Consider the following 17,911-nt stretch of genomic DNA (forward strand, 5'->3'; position numbering starts at 1 on the left):
AGGTGTCTCTCTTGCCTCATTCTAGTCCCAGCTCTGAGTTAGCAGTGCCCACAAGGTAATCCATAGAAATCAACCTCCCAGGGCACAGAGCTGGGTGGTAAGTAGATTTAAGGATCAATTGGGGGCTTCCCTGGTGGCGCAGTGGTTGGGAGTCCGCCTGCTGATGCAGGGGACGTGGGTTCGTGCCCCGGTCCGGGAGGATCCCACATGCCGCGGAGCGGCTGGGCCCGTGAGCCATGGCCGCTGAGCCTGCGCGTCCAGAGCCTGTGCTCTGCGACGGGAGAGGCCACAACAGTGAGAGGCCCGTGTACCACAAAAAAGAAAAAAAAAAAAAAAGATCAATTGGAAGGTAGTACACACTGTCAGAAAGTTCTTTACTAATAATAAGTTAAAAATCTATGGGGAATCCCCTGGCGGTCTAGTGGTTAGGACTCAGTCACTGCCAGGGGGCTGGGTTAAATTCCTGGTTGGGGAACTAAGATCCCAAAAGCCATGCGGCACAGCCAAAAAAAACAAAAACAAAAAAACACACTGACTTGTGTTTAAAAAAACAAAAAAAGCTGATTAACATCCTATAGGGAAATGAATTTAAAATTTTGAGGTTATCTTTTCCACCAGAGGGAAATCAATTATATCTCTACAGATAAAATTTATTTGCATTGCTGTGAACAAGTCATTTGCATTACAGTTGATTTTCTACAAGTAGAAAGCCCATCAAAGGTGCATACCCCCGGGCTTCTCTGGTGGCGCAGTGGTTGAGAGTCCGCCTGCCGATGCAGGGAACATGGGCTCGAGCCCCAGTCCGCGAAGATCCCACATGCTGTGGAGCGGCTGGGCCCGTGAGTCATGGCCTCGGAACCTGCGTGTCCGGAGCCTGTGCTCCGCAACGGGAGAGGCCACAATGGTGAGAGGCCCGTGTACCGCAAAAAAAAAAAAAAAAAAAAAAAAAGGTGCACACCCCTATAGAATTAATCTACCAAGGATCCATCCAACAATTCCCAGTGCTCCACTGCAAGGACAATCAGTAATCAACTTTCTTATTTCTACAGTTGGATAAATTTTTTAAACATTCCTCCTCTTGCCTGGAAGCCATTCAGATATTTAAAGAGATCAGAGACATCTCATCTTTCTCCAGGAGTCAGGTGCCCAGGATTAAGCACAGGTGAGGTATGAGCAACACGGAGTTTTATTTCAATTCCCAAAGGGAGAATCAAAACCACTTATTATTAAAACGGGGGTATATTATTAAATGTAAATCCCACTTACCGCCTATTTCACTCTAAAGAAAGCCTTCATTATATATATTCTCTGCCCAAAAAAGAAGTAGGACAGTACTTGTAGCTAGAGCAGTGGGTTGACAACAGAAAAATACAGAACTAGTAAGACAAGTAGTCACAATGTAGATTCCAAAGTGGTGTTTAGTTTGTCAACATGCTTAATTAATTTTAGTCAATAATTAATTTGATCTAAACACTACACTCTGTGTGAAACAATCAAAATATGGCCTGTATGTTTCAGATATGAACTCTCTATGTTTAGTGGCAATAATTGGTAATTGATGCCTCTAAAGGCAATTGTATTTCATTCTGTTGCCTTATTTTTCTTTCTGTTAGCATCCTTACTATCATGTTCTTTTCTTTCATTGATTTGCTTAGGACCTCAGAGGTTAAAAAAGGATCTTGAAAATCTTCTAGACCAGAGCTGTATGGTAGAATGTTCTCCAATGATGGAAAAGTTCTATATTTGTGCTGTTCAATATAGTAACTGCCAGCCACATGTGGCCATTAAACACTTAAAATGTTTCTAGGGCAGGGTTTCTCAAACTCAACACTATCAATGTTTTGGGCTGAGTATTTCTTTATCGTTGCCAACATTGCTGAGAAAATTCATGCACCATACTGAGTAGGTCCATGCACAGTCATCCTATTTAATTTCAACCTCATTCTCTCAGCTCTCAGCAATCTTCTTATTTAACTCCTGTTGACTTCCCTTTGCGCGTTCCATGGTTGTTGTTCCAAACTCTCCCACTCTGCTCAAACTCATGACTTCACCCTGCCCACCAGTTCCCAGAATAGGAAGAAAGCAAGACCAGTTGCAGCTGTAATATGAGATTACTTCCTGTGTAATCCTGGAGTTTACTTAAAATTTCCACTTCCTATGTGGACAACAGTACTGATCATCTCTGAATTTCTCCATGCTATGAGAAATTCATAGCGGGGTTACTTGTTTTTTTTTTGTTGTTGTTGTTGTTGTTGTTGTTTCTTGCGGTACGCGGGCCTCTCACTGTTGTGGCCTCTCCCGTTGCGGAGCACAGGCTCCGGACGCGCAGGCTCAGCAGCCATGGCTCACGGGCCCAGCCGCTCCGCGGCGTGTGGGATCTTCCCGGAGCGGGGCACGAACCCGTGTCCCCTGCATCGGCAGGCGGACTCTCAACCACTGCGCCACCAGGGAAGCCCTATAGCGGGGTTACTTGTATTCTTGGAGCAAAGAGAGGGAGCCCAGTGCAGTGAAAAGAACACTGATGAAGATACAAGAGGCCAGAGTTTTTCAACAGTTCTATTCATAATTCACATGGTTGATTGGGCAAGACTTTCAACCTGTCCAGCCTCAGATTTCCCACTTGCATACGAGAAAACATTTCTAATGATTTTTTTCTCAAGATTTTAGATGACATTTCCAGGTCTAGACCTTTAAGATTCTACCTTCTTCCTCTTTACTGTTCAACTTTTAATCAAAAAATGTTTATTGAGTACTTACTATGTGCATTCACTGTGCTAGTTGCTGAAAATGTAGCAATGACTAGGACAGACTCGGCTTATGCCCTCACATAATTTGATGGGGAAGTGAACTACCTGTTCAGTGCTCTACCCTGAGAAAGCTCAGCCCTAGGGAAAACAATCTAAGCAACAGATTGCTCTGTTCTTAGGCTAATCCACGGGTACCAGGAGGGTGAGACTAGGCCTCCTCTCAGTTCATGATTTCTCCCATGCAGCTATGTCGACTGCTTAGTAGAACCGGGGTTATATGCAGAAGATTTAATAATGAGCACAGTACAGGCACTGGCCAAACTTATGGCTGAAGCAAGGTATTATTCCTAGACTTGGTTGCAGGTTTGTGGGGAGGTCTGAGGGATTTCAGAGGAGGAGCTAAGATGACCATGGCTGTAGGTCAAGTCTCAGAGGATCTGAGGAAGTTACTGTTTACCAGCATTTATAGAAATATTCCTACATTCTAACTGAAGAGTCGCCACACTGGTGTGTTGCTACTGAATATCAGTGCGAAGTAGAATTGATGAGGCAGCATGGACACACAGCTGTGTTACTTATCAACAACTTAGCCTTTCCAAAGTCATCAGGAGAAGCCTTCAGTACCCCAACATTTCTTAGAGGTGCCTCCTTGGGTCTTTATACGTATGTAAACCCTCCATCTTAACTTTAGTTTCTTCTCTTGACTCTACTCAAGTTATCATCCGGGACCTCTTTCTCCTGGGCCATCTCATAGTTCTGCCTACTTCTGAGTCCAAACAGGCCCATCACCTCCTTGTATTGACATATTACTATGTGGAGTGGTTTAGTATCCTAGACTACCTCATTTGGCCCAATGCATTGTCCTTCCTTGGAAATAACTCTAAGGATAGTTATTTTTTGCCGAATGTGGAGAAGCCATATTATGCTTCTGTAATCCAAATTATGCAAAGAGCTACTCCACTTCTCCTCTGTCTCTCTTCCTGCCTTTCTCTCTTTTAACATATATGTATCATATGCCTACTTTATGTAAGACACTCTTCTAGGTATCAAGATTACAGCTGTGAACAAAAAAAAGTCTCCACTCTTATGGACATGGACCTTGAAGTTGATGAAACAAGCTTCAAGCCCCTTTTTCTAAGGCTTGGATTATATTTTATACATTTTATAAAATTTGCAGAAGAGGTTTGAGCTGAAATTGGTTAAGAATGTTGTCTCTTTCCACTCCGTTTTTTTTTTACCATCAAATTTCCCCTCATAGCAGATGACACTGAGTGGCAGAAGTAATATTGGGAATCCTTCTAAGGGGAAATTGAATTAGGAATATATCTGGTCTGGGTTTAGTAGGTTGTGTATAGATGGTATGCAGCCACTTCTGTATGAAGTGAAGTTGTTTTAATGTAGGAATGGCTTCCAAGAATATTCCCACCATCTACTGCGCTACTTACATACCATGTGACACAAATTTACAGGTCCAGAGGACATATCATGAAATAAAATGTGTCCAGTAGTGGCCAATTTCAAAACCTTATGGCTATATGAAGAAACAAGATCTGTAACATACAGAATCTGAAGCTATCTCTGAAACCTTCTTCCAGTCATCAACACAATTATTAGCAGAGGATTTGAGTTTTATCAATACTTAGCCAAAACAGAAATCCTCTCTTGTTGGCAAATACTCGGTAATGTAGTATACACAGTTATAAATGCATTTTTTTTCTGTTTTGATGGGAATCTTGCAAAATAGAACTTATTAGAATTTCTGTGTTTGTAGGGTGTGTATTTGCAATAGAACTAGAGTGAGTTTGGGTGTCAAGATGCATATTTATAAATCCCATGTACCAATAACGATAACAAACTGGTCAAACCATGCCAGAAGAAAGACTGAATTATTTTCGTGTTATCTCTATTAAAAACAGCACAGGGAGATCAGCTCGGTGCTTTGTGACCACCTAGAGAGGTGGGATAGGGAGGGTGGGAGGGAGACGCAAGAGGGAGGAGATATGGGGATATATGTATATGTATAGCTGATTCACTTTGTTATAAAGCAGAAATGAACACACCATTGTAAAGCAATTATACTCCAATAAAGGTGTTAAAAAAATTATAAAATTTTATTACATACAGAAGCAGTCAAATAAAAATGCAGCAAAAGTATAGAAAAATTATAGATAGAAATGTGACAAGCAATTAATAAAGATATAGTTTCTGTGAATTGTCAGATTTTAAAAAGTTGTTAGTTCTGGTTTCTTATATTAAGTAGATATCCATTTTGGTACCTTATTTTACATGTTTAACTTTGCATTTTTTTCTTAGGAAGGACTCACAAAGCTTCAGGTTTCATAAAACTTCCATCCACCCCTGCTCATGGAGCTAATATTTTATTGGGAGGAGACAGACAATAAGCTAATATAACGTAATCAATAAGTGGCAAAGCTGAAAGAAAAGATAAGGTAAGGTTAGAGAACAGTAAGCCATAGGAAGTATGACATTTTAGGTAGATTGGTCAAAGAAGACTCTTAAAAACAAAAAAACTACTAAACTAAGACTTTATTTGAATTTCACCAGTCTTTACACAATGTTATTTTTCTGTTTCAGGATCCAATTCAGGATACCACATTGCATTTCTTCATCTTGTCTTTTAAGTATCCTCTAATCTGTGACAGTTTTCAGTCTTTCCTTGTTTTTTATGATCTTGAGAGTTTTAAAAAACACTGGTCAAGTATTTTATAGAGGCCCTGAACTTAGGTTCGTCTGATGTTTTCTTATGATTAAACTAGGGTTGTGAGTTTCAGGGAAGGATACCACAGAAGTGAAGTGTCTTGCTAATCACATCATATCAGGGAGTACATGTTAACTACATGACAATAGCATCAAGAGGAATAAAATATTTAGCAATAAACTTAACCAAGGAGGTGAAAGACATGTACACTAAAAGCTACAAAACATTGCTAAAAGAAATTAAAGAAGACACAAATTAATGGAAAGATATCTGTGTTCGTGAATTGAAAGACTTAATATTGTTAAAATGAACATACTACCCAAAGAAATCTACAGTTCAATGCAATCCCTATCAAAATTCTATGGAGTTTTTTGCAGAAAGAGGAAGAAAATTCTAAAATTCATATGGGACCACAAAAGCCTCCAAATTACCAAAGAACTCTTGAAAAAGAAGAACAAACCTGGAGGCCTCACACTTCCTGACTTCAAAACATATTACAAAACTACAGCAATCAAAACAGTATGATACTAGCATAAAGACAGACATACAGACCAGTGGAACAGCATAGAAAGCCCCTAAATAAATCCATGTGTGTATGGTCAAATGATCTTCAACAGTGGTGCCAAGACTATACAATGGGGAAAGGATAGTCTCTTCAACAGATGGTGCTGGGAAAACTGGATATTCATATGTGAAAGAGCAAAATTAGAGTCTTATATTACACTATGTAGAAAAAAATCAACTCAAAATAGATTAAACACTTAAATGTAAGTCCAGAAATTATGTGATTCTTAGAAGAAAACATAGAAGAAAAATTTCATAACATTTGTCTTAGCAATGATTTCTTAGTTATGACACCAAAAGAACAGGAAACAAAAGCAAAAATAGACAAGTGGGACTACATCGAACTAAAAAGCTTCTGCACCACAAAGGAAATGATCAGCAGAGTGAAAAGGCATCCTATGGAATGGGAGAAAATACTTGCAAAGCACATTATGTGATAAGAGATTACTATCCAATATATATGACGAACTCCCACTAATCACTAGCAAAAAAACAAATAACCTGATTTTAAAATGGGCAAAGGACTTGAATAGACATTTCTCCAAAGAAGACATTCAAATGGCCAACAGGTATACGAAAGGGAAAGGCAAATCAAACCACATTAAGATATTGCCTCATACCTGTTAGGATGTAATATGTAATATGTAATATGTAATGTAATATGTAACATGTAATATGTAATATGTAATAACATGGATGAAACTTGGACATTAAACCAAGTGAGATTAAGTCAGTCACAGAAGGACAAACTGTAAGATTCCACTTATGTAAGATACCTAAAGTAGACAAACTCAGAAGCAGAAATTAGAATAGTGGTTTCTGGGGGCTGGAGAGAAGGGACAATGAGGAGTTGCTCTTCAATAGATACAGAGTTTCAGTCATGCAAGATGAAAAAGTTCTAGAGACCTGTTGCACAGCAATGTGCATGGGTACAGTTAACTATACGATACTACATACTTAAAAGCTTGCTAAGAGAGTAGATTTCATATTATGTGTTTTTTCCTACAATTAAAAAAAACACAACTTGCTGCCAAATCCATGATTACAGATTTTCTCCAATGTTTTCTTCTAGACATTTTATACTTTTAGGTTTTATATTTAGATCTATGATCTATTTTGAGTTAATTTTTATATAAGGTATGTGGTATGTGTTGAAGTTCATTTTTATTTGTTTGTTTTTGTTTATGGACATCCAATTGTTCCAGCACTATCAAAAAGACTATTCTTTCTCTATTGAAATTGTGTATCTTAGGCAAAAATCAATTGACTGTATTTGTGTGTTTATTTTGGGGCTCTCTATTCTACTCCATTGATCCATATGAATATCTTTATGTTAGTATCACACTGTCTTGATTACTGTGGCTTTATAGCAAGGCTTAAAAATGGGTAGTGTGTGGGCTTCCCTGGTGGCGCACTGGTTGAGAGTCCGCCTGCCGATGCAGGGGACACGGGTTCATGTCCTGGTCCGGGAAGATCCCACATGCCATGGAGCGGCTGGGCCCATGAGCCATGGCCGCTGAGCCTGCGCGTCCGGAGCCTGTGCTCCACAACGGGAGAGGCCACAAAAGTGAGAGGCCCATGTACCACAAAAAAAAATAAAAAAATAAACAATGGGTAGTGTGGGTCTTCCACCTTTCCTAATTGTTTTGGCCATTCTCATTCATTTACCTTTCCATTTACATTTTAGAATCATCTTGTCAACATCTATAAAAAAAGCTTGCTGGAATTTTGACAGGAATTGCATTAAATCTATAGATAAGTTTTGAGAGAATTAACACCTTAATGATATTGTATTTTCCAACCTATGAACACAGTATAGCTCATCATTTCTTTAGTTCTTCTTTCATTTGTTTCTTCAGGGTTGAGAGAGACCACTTTGATAAGATGAAATTTGAGTTAAGATCTGAATTAAACGACAGAATAAACCATGGAGATATGTGGAGGAACTCTATTCTAGGCAAAGTACAATAAATTCAAAGGCCCTGAGGCGGAGTGGAATTCAAGGGTTCTAGGAACAGCAAAGGGGCCATTGTGGCTGAGTTGGCAGAGGTGGAGTGGAAGCGGTAGAGGGTGAAACCACAAAGGTAACAAAAGGCCAGACCACGTAAGGCCTTGTAAACCATTATAATGTTTTGAATTTTATTCAGAATAAGATGGGAAGTGATTGAACAGTTTTGAGCAGTGGTGTGATATTTGACTAATATTTTATGTTACTTTGGGTGCTTTGGGGAGAAAAGATTAATGAGGAATGGTGAGTACAAGATAAAAGCAGGGAAACCATTGAAGAGACAATTACAATATTTTAGCAAGAGCAGATGGTGACTTGGACTAGGGGGCCGGTAGAAGAAGTAATAAATGTTGGAATACGGATGGACAGTCGGCCCTCCATACCTGTGGGCTCCACAACTGCAGATTCAACCAACTGTGGATAGAATATATTAAAAAAAAAAAATTCCAGAAAGTTCCAAAAAGCAAAACCTGAATTTGCCCACACTGGCAACTATTTACATAGCATTTACCTTGTATTCAGTATTATAAGTAACCTAGAGATAATTTAAAGTATGTGGGAGGGTTAATAGCTTACAAGCAAATACTGTGCCATTTTACATAAGGGATTTGTGCATCTTCGGATTTTGGTTTCCATGGGGGTCCTAAAACCAATCCCTCTCGGGTACCAAGGGAAGACTGCACTTTAAAGATGTAGTTAATGGAATTGGCTGAAAGTTAGCTATGGGCTGTGAGAGAAAAAGAGGAGTCAGAGATGACTCCAAAGTTTGGACTTAAGCAACTGGAAGAATAGTTTCCAACAACTCAGTTGGGGAAGACTGTGAGAGAAGTTTTGGAAGGTGTTTATCTGGTTTAGAAGGAATGAGCAGGGGAAAAATGATTCTTTCTAAAATCTTTTTCACCTTTGAATTTTAAGCACAGAATCTAAGGATTTGCAGCCTATGATCCACGTACACTGCAATGGCAACCATCTGTAGTAACCAGCAGCCTGTGCATTGTGGTCTGAACATGAATGGTAGGGGGAAGGCAATAGGCAGAGAGTAGGAAAAGACTATTCCAATGAGTAACTCAGTTTATCATGTCTCTTAAAGAGCATGTAGGAGTGGGTGTTACCTGAGTCTGTGGGTAGGGAAGACCTCACTGAAGTCTCTCTTTTGAGACCTGAAGAAGTTAGCCAGAGGAGGGAGGTGGGGTTTGTGGGAATGGGGGTTTAATCTGTAAGTCAAGTGATGAGCAGGTGCAAAGATCCAGAAATGAGAGGGTGTATTTGAGGAATTAAAGAAAGTCAACCATGAATTTAGAGCAGGGAGAGCCAAAAGGAGAAAGCTGTGAAGTAAGGCAGGAGATAGATTTTATCCTGATAATTAGATCTGCATTTTACAGAATCGCTGTGGCTGCTGTGTAGCTGCTATGTAGAAAATGAATTATAGACCCACAGTCATCTGGCTGAAGACTAGTGACGATGTCGTTGCAGTAGTCTTGGTGAGGGATGAAGATGACGGCAGTGGGTTCAGACTTGGGAGGTATTTAGGGGACTATATATGGCAGATGAGAAGAGAGAGGCCCTGAGAGTAACTACTAGGCTTCTAAGGTGAGCAACTTGGTGAATGGTGCTTCCTTTTACTAAAATGGGGACGCCAGTTATTAATTGTCTCTCAGCTCCAAACTTTGCACTAGGTTTGGACCACACTTCTCTATTCTGCTTTGTGAAGCTGGTGCTTGTATTTTGCAAACTATGCATCTGCTTTGCCAGCTGGCTCTGTGTTAGGCCCCGTCATAGGTGGTGATGGAGGGAGATAGCAAAGCTGGAGGAGGAAGAAAAAAATGTCCTTTCCAGTCTGCCTTCTGTTAGCAATGCTCCAGCAACAAGTCTTCAGCCCAGGAACAGCAGGGCCTTCGCATAGCAGCGGGTGAAAGCCATTTGCGGTTTTCCCTGAATTTGCAGGGCCAATCTATTAGTGCCTCTCAGAGCCCACAGCATCAGCCAGTTGGTGCTTCCTCCTCAAAGGTCTGGATCCCAGGCTTACGGGGAGCCTTTTCTAAACTAAAGATTCCGGTATCAGCTGAGCAGCATCTCTTCCTCAGAGGTCTGTGTTTTAGCTGCTAGGGTTCCTCCTATAGGTTTTAATAATTCCAGTCTCCTCCCATTATTCCCCCTTCCCTTCCTGCAGTTGCTACCTCCATGATACCTTGGAGGGTTTTTTTTTTAAACCTTGAATTTGATGAATTTATTTTTATTTATATTATTTATTTTTGGTCTCATTGGGTCTTTGTTGCTGCGTGAGGGCTTTCTCTAGTTGCAGTGAGCGGGGGGCTACTCTTCATTGCGGTGCAAGGGCTTCTCAGTGCAGTGGCTTCTCTTGTTGCAGAGCATGGGCTCTAGAGCGCAGGCTCAGTAGTGGGCTTAGCTGCTCCGTAGCATGTGGGATCTTCCCGGACCAGGGCTCGAACCTGTGTCCCATGCATTGGCAGGAGGATTCTTAACCACTGCGCCACCAGGGAAGTCCCTAGTTAATATTTCTTTATATTAGATTCTCTCTAATCAAATAACTAGTGTTATTTCTGTCTCCTAACTGGACTCTGATTGATACAGAAATTGTTACTAGGAGTGGTTCCAGGAAACAGACCCTAAAAGATGGGATTTGGGGATTGGTTTGGATTTGAATGTAGAGCTGAGCACCTTGCTAATGGGAAATGAATACTGGTTACCCATGTCATGCAGAAGTAGCATGATTGATTAAATAATCACCTGTAGTTGATTGTGAGGAAGTGCCTGCTGACCCAAGTGCCCTAGAGCCTGTGCCTGCTGCACTTGACCATCACAGCAGTAATTATGACCATGAAGACTGTGGTGTGGGATAGATTCTTCTGAGCGGACTAAAGCACTTACAGAAAGAAAGTATCAAACTCAGGTCCTTATACTCTCTGCTTCAGTTTCATCAGAGAGCTAGAGAAATTCTATGGCAGCTCTAAAAGAATCTCTCATTTCTTGTAGCTACACGACTGGTAAATAAATAAAACAAGTATAAATATATACTTGTCCAGTTTACAGAATTTACATCAGTTGAATTTACAGCTTTGCCATGTCTCTTATGAAGAAGTTAGGAAAATGATAGGGAAGCAGAGGGACCCTAAATCTTGAAGTGGGGATACATCCGGCTGGATTTAGATCAAGTTGAGAATTTTGAATTCTCAGGTCACTCTGAACCTCTTCTAACAGTAGAAGAAGCTTGTCCTCCTGTGCCTGATATTAGCCTTTCCTTGCTTGAAAACTATCCACTATCCCCATTAGTAGGGTCAGATATCAGTATGCTCCAGGGGAGCAAGTACAAAGTCTGACCCAGGAGGAAGCAGTTTATATACCAAAAAAATTGCAAGATTTTCCTAATTTATATCAATATAAGCCTGGAGAATATGTATAGGGATGAGTTTTAAGGAAGAATGGGCCATAACACTGGATTGGGCCATATGTATTGACATGAGTGCTCTTACCAGAGGTTCTGGATTTAATGTTTTAACTCATGTAGGTGGAAATATTCTGACAATTTATAGTTAGTTAACTAAGACCTGGCCTTAAAAGTGGCCTCTGTTTAATGAGATCGAGAGACCAAAACTTCCTCCATTATAATGTAGTTGAAGGAATGCCAAGGTTTAGGGAGATAGGAATACTGGAGGGCTTTTATCATGAATAATCTACATATCCATCTCTCAACTACATCCTGAGAGGACACGCCCATCATCAACACATTGAGAAACATCTTTTTGTGTAGAGCATACACATCCTTGAGAAGTTCTGTCATGGCTGTTCTCCATAAGCCAAGCATAAAGGTGGGAAATTTCACTATTGAGGTGGGCTCACTATTTATAATAGAGATGATAGAAGTCTGGAGTATCAGAGGCAAGTAGCAGTTCTTAACCACCAAAGGCGAGATGGGCATATTTACCATAAAAGGAAAGCAGTAACATAGTGGTAACCAGAATATTTTAATCCCCAGGAATCTTTGGCAGTGGCTAATTGATTACAACATCCCTACGAATGTAATAGCAAGGCAACCTACTAAAATGGTGCTTAATCTATATAACAGGAAAAGCCAGACTGACAGCAAAAAAATCTAACTTGAGTTTCTAAAATGGAGACTCACAGACTCTTACTCAGTTTCCAGACATAAGCCAGTTTATAGAACCAGAACCCTTTGCACTGAAGGGGGTGTCAAGTGTCCTTGAGGAAGGCTCCTGTATCATGGTACAAGTATACACCATATCTTCCTCCGAGTCTTCCTCAAAGGGAACTGCAGTGATTTACTAGAGTGACTTCGTACTGGGGGAAGGGACATACGCAGACCTTTTGGGGATTATGGAACACTGGCTACTTGATACTAATTCCTGGGCACCCATATCACTGTAGACTACCAGTGAAACTGGGGGCTGAGTCAGGTGACAACTAGAGTCTTAGCCCAAATCTGAAACACAGTGGGCCCAGTGGGTCTGTAGAGCCACTGTGTGGTTATTTATCCAATTCTTGAATGTATAATTAGAAGAGATGCATGTTTAGACATAACAGATATACTTGGCAACTAGCAAAATCCTCACAATGGCTCTTTGACTCATGGAATAAAGACCATAATTGTGGAAAGCGAAAGCCTCTGGAACTTTCCCATCCTACCGGAACAGTAACAAGAGGGAATAGCATATCGTTAGGGAAATTGCAGAGATTATTGTCATCATCAAAGACTTGGAAAGATGCATGAGTGGTGATACCTATCACATTTCCATTTAACTCACCTGTTTGTCCAATACAGAAGGCAGATCTTGACAAATATCTGAGAATGATTATAAACTTAATCAGGAGGTGACTCCAATTTTAGATAATGTTTCACATGTAGCATTTTTACTGAGGCAGATCAACACTACAGCTCCTGACACCTAGTATGCTGTATTGATATGCAATATCCTTTTTTCTCTTCATCAGTTTATTAGGACTGACTAGAAGCAGTTTACTTCTTAAATGGCAGGGTCAGGAGTACATCATCACAGTCTAGCCTCAGGGTTGCATCAAATCTCCTACTCTCTGCCATAATATAGTCCACAGAGATCTTAATCATCTGAACATTCTCATACAAAATCAACTGGTTCAGTATAGGGATTGAAATATGCTAATTGGATCTGATAAACAGGAAGCAGTAAATTTTTTACATTTATTTTTTTTTGGCCAAACTGTGCAGCATGTGGGATGTTATTTCCGCAACCAGGGATCGAACCCATGCCCCCTGCACTGGAAGCTCAGAGTCTTAACCACTGGACCGCTAGGGAAGTCCCAAGGAAGTAGTAAATATTTTGGATAGTTAAGTAAGACAGCCAGGATCTCAGCTGGTTAGAATTCATTACTTGATACAATGGGGAACAGTGGAGGAGAAGCAGTTTGCTGGTGTTCAGGGGATAAGGATGAATTTAGTTTTAGACATGTTGAAGAGCCTCAGAGAGAGTCATCCAAGTGAAGATGTTCAAGACACAGTTGGATATACAAACCTGGAGTTCAAGAGAACATACATGAGTAGATTTAGGAAGTGTTGATGGAATGTTAAATCGTAACTGAAGCCATGGAATGAGATGATATTATTTAGTGAGAATATGTAGAATCAAATGAGAAGACCTACGACTGAGCCTTGAGGCATATGAAACTTTTATTTTAAAGATATGGTAGAAGAGGAGGAACCAGCAAAGACAAATGAGAAGGGGCATCCAGAGAACCAGGAGGAGTTGCAGAGAGTGTGGTGTCCCAGGAATCAAGGAAAGAGAGTGTAGCTAAGGGAAGGGAGAGGGTCAGCAGTGCAAATGCTGTAAAGTGGTCAAGCAAGAGAAGGACTGAGAGTCAGCTGGGTTTACTTCCACGGAGGTCATTGGTGACTTAGGGGTGACCAGCTTCAGTGTAGTGGAGGGGATAAAACTAGTTTGGTTTGAGTTGAAGCGTGATTGGAGGTGGTTGTAGATTGGGCAGAGCCATGTGAATAGGTGGATAGTGAGGCCAGTCAGTTCACAGAGACAGAAGATTCAAAGCTGCTGACTTTGGATAGATTTGTATGAGGTTCAGTTGTAAATAAATTGAGTTTGAAATGTCTCTGTATTTTCAATGCCTAAATTGATGTCTGGTATGGTATTGTTGTGAATGGGTCATTAGTGACAATGATTTTAATAGACTGGTGTTCCTATATCCTGATTATTCTTCATAGCATTGCTAAACACTAAACTTGGCAACTGAAGGAGGTAATGGCATTGTGAGAACTTTAGAAGCAAGTATGTCCACCTACCCCAAATAAGGCAGGGGTGTCCAGTGGAGGAGCACAAACTGAATGTTGAACGGACTAGGGCCAAATCTGTACAGTTACTTAGAGCTGTGAGACTCAGGGCATGCTTAATACTTCCACTAGGCCCTTGTTTTCCTGTTTATAAGTTGTTTCACCATACCTACTTCCTAGAGTGGTAAGGATGCAATAAGATAATGAATTTCAATTGCAGCGCACTGCCAGGCCACCCATCAGTCGTCAGTGAGGTCATTCCTTCCAGCCCAACACAGAGAAGTATAAGGCACTGCAGAGAAGCTGCACGCTACTTCTTTGCATTTTGGTTCTCAGAATTTTAAAAGCATTGTTCAAATAGGAAACACCTATGACCTTTGCTCCCTGGCTATAGCATAATCAGTGGTACAACACAGTATGTTATTGGGTATGATCTAGGCTGGCTGATCTAGTGAAACAAGAAATTGGTGAACACCAAAAAGGCCAAATAAATTCCAGTATAAGAAGAGCAAGTGAGCCAGGGCAAATTGAGAAGTGTAGGGAAAAGTACTGATCAATTTCCTTCATGGAGAAACATGATGGCTAAAGCAAAAGACATGATTTAAATACAAAGAAGATTTTTCTGCTAGTAATTACACCTAGCAAGATATAAAATATATCAACCTACAATGTTGACATTTCCAACTAGAGTAGGCTTGTATATCAATGAGAACATTTAAATCCAGTCTTTCCAATCTTGTACAGCTTTTTAAGATATTTTTTAAACTTTATTAAATTTTATCAGATAATGTATAAATTTCCCATATATAATTCTGTGATTAATATTACTAAGGTTAGGAAAGAGGTTTGAGTACCTAAAATACGTAAAAGTCTAATTCCCTATAATAATACCCTACTACAGTATTGGTACATATCTTTTTTTTTTATTGGGGTATAGTTGCTTTATCTTTTCTTTTTATTCTTTAAAAAGATTTAATTTTATTTATTTTTGGCTGTGTTGGGCTTTCGTTGCTGCGCGCAGGCTTTCTTTAGTTGCAGCAAGAGGGTTGCGGCTCTTCGTTGTGGTGCACGGGCTTCTCATTGTGGTGGCTTCTCTTGTTGTGGAGCATGGGCTCGAGGCACGCGGTCTTGAGTAGTTGTGGCACGTGGGCTCAGTAGTTGTGGCGCACAGGCTTAGTTGCTCCATGGCACGTGGGATCTTCCCGGACCAGGGCTCGAACCCGTGTCCCCTGCACTGGCAGGCGGATTCTTAACCATTGTGCCACAGGGAAGCCCCTTAGTACCTATCTTATCTCTTATTATCTAATGAGAATGCGTCACTCCTCTACACTTCAAAGCATTCTACTGAGGCTCCACAAATCATTACTGGAGTTAAGAAAACCCAACACAGTTCTTGGCCTGTCTATGGTAGGTCTTAGTGTATACTTGCTAATAAATTACATAATCATGCTGAGGAAAACAACAGTAATTGCTTGGATCAGTACTTTTTAGGAGATTTATTTTCATTTCATTTTGTGTAATTGCAATTGATTTGTTGCAGAAATTTGTACCTGGCATTTCCTACTCCATAGAGTAGCACTTGAACTATTATCTGGCCTCTTTCACTGGTTTCCATTATCACCATCTGACTTTATAAAAGGAAATTTCCTTTTCATACAGTGTTAGTGGTAATATAAAATTGGTACAACCTCTTTGGAGATCAATTTGTTCATTCGATTAATTTTTTAAAAAAATAGTCTTTAATTAAGCAATTCCACTTCTAGAAACTGATACCTGTACAAAGTTGAATGGACAAGGATAATCAAAGCTGCATTGTTTATAAACTGAAAAAATGGCAACAACTTAAAAATGTCTATAGGATGGATCACATCAATCATGATGCATCTAGCTGATAGAATTCTCTGCAGCCATTAAAAAGAATGAGGTAGAGTTTCTTTACTGCCACAGAAAGGCCTTCAAGGAATAAAAAGTGAAAAGAGAAAGGTTGCATAATCATAATGATAATAATAGTAATTATTATTATTAGGAACATTTGTAAAGTGTGTACTATATTCTAAGCATTTAACTTTATTAACTTACTTAATTCTCATCACCACCCTATGAGGTGGGTGCTATTGTTATCCCCATTTTACAGAGGAGGGAACTGAACCACCGTGACATCAAGCAACTTGCCGGAGATCACAAAACTAGTGCCAGAGGCAGTATCTGGTTTGAGCATCAGTGTTTTTACATGGTTCTCTTCATTTATGTTAAAAAATGTATAACAATACATGTCTATAAATATATGTGTATGTATATATATGCATATGTGTGTGTATATATATTTGTATAGGCACAGAAAGTGGCTCTAAGCAGAGCCTCGAGATGGTTAGCAGTTGCTTTCTCTGAAAAATGGGTAGGGGTGAGAGAGGAAGAGAGCAAGATAGTTGTGCGATACAAGTCTCTTTTGCTTGTTTGCTTTTGTAATGAGGGACATTATTATTTTAATAATAATTTTTTTCACAAGGGATGTTTCTCAAAATATAATTTTCTAGTTATTTTTCTTCTGCTGCCAGCAGTTAAGGAAGAAATTTGGCCACTTCTTTCATTGTTGAAAAGTTATACCATTCGCTGATTCATTTAGCAAAAACATCTAAAGTGTGCTAGATGTCCCTGCCTCACCCAGCGCTCAAGGAGCTCACTGTCAAGTGGAACAGACTGACATGTAAACATATAATTCCAGAGCCTCTATAAAGGGGATGCACAAAGATGCAGTGGGAGAAGCACAAAGGAGAGATGTCATTTCTGTGGAGGGCAAGGAGAGGCGGTGTGAAGGAAGGTGCCCAGAGAGGAGATAATATTTTGCCTAAATACTAAAAGAAAAGTAACAGTTCTTCAGGAGACAGTGGAGAGGAGGGAGAGAAAAAGCACCCCAGATTTAGGGAATACGGGAGTAAAGACACAGAAGTAAGGACACAGGAACCCACATTATTCTTCAGGGAACTGGGTGTAGTTTGATTTAGCTGAAGCCTAGGGAGGAAAATGTAAGGACGGCAGGAGCCATGTCACCTAAGGCCTTGTGGACTGTGTTAAGAATTTCATTTTGTGTGCCAGTTTTTCCTAAGGAGCAGTCAAAGAACACAAGTGTCTCCAGGATAACATAAAATATATAAATCAAAAGATATACGTACAATGGAATATTATCTAGCCTTGAAAAGGAAAGAAATTCTGACACATGCTACATGTGGATGAACCTTGAAAATATGCCAAATGAAATAAGTCAGACACAAAAGGACAAATACTGTATGATTCTACTTATTTGAGATACCTAGAATAGTCAAATTTATAGAGGCAAAGTAGAATAGCGGTTTCTAGAGGATGGAGGGAAGGAGGAATGGGGAGTTTTTGTTTAGTGGTTTCATAATCTCAGTTTGAGATGACATGAAAGCTCTAGAGAAGGGTAATGGTTAAGAGTTTCACAACAACATGAATGTACTTAACACCACTGAATTGTACACTTAAAAAGTGTTGAAATAATAAATTTTATATTATGCATATTTCACCATAATAAAAACCAGGTAACGATGGTAAATTTTGTGTTA

Source organism: Grampus griseus (assembly GCF_964374135.1).
Source record: "Grampus griseus genome assembly, chromosome: 1".
Classification (NCBI taxonomy): domain Eukaryota; kingdom Metazoa; phylum Chordata; class Mammalia; order Artiodactyla; family Delphinidae; genus Grampus; species Grampus griseus.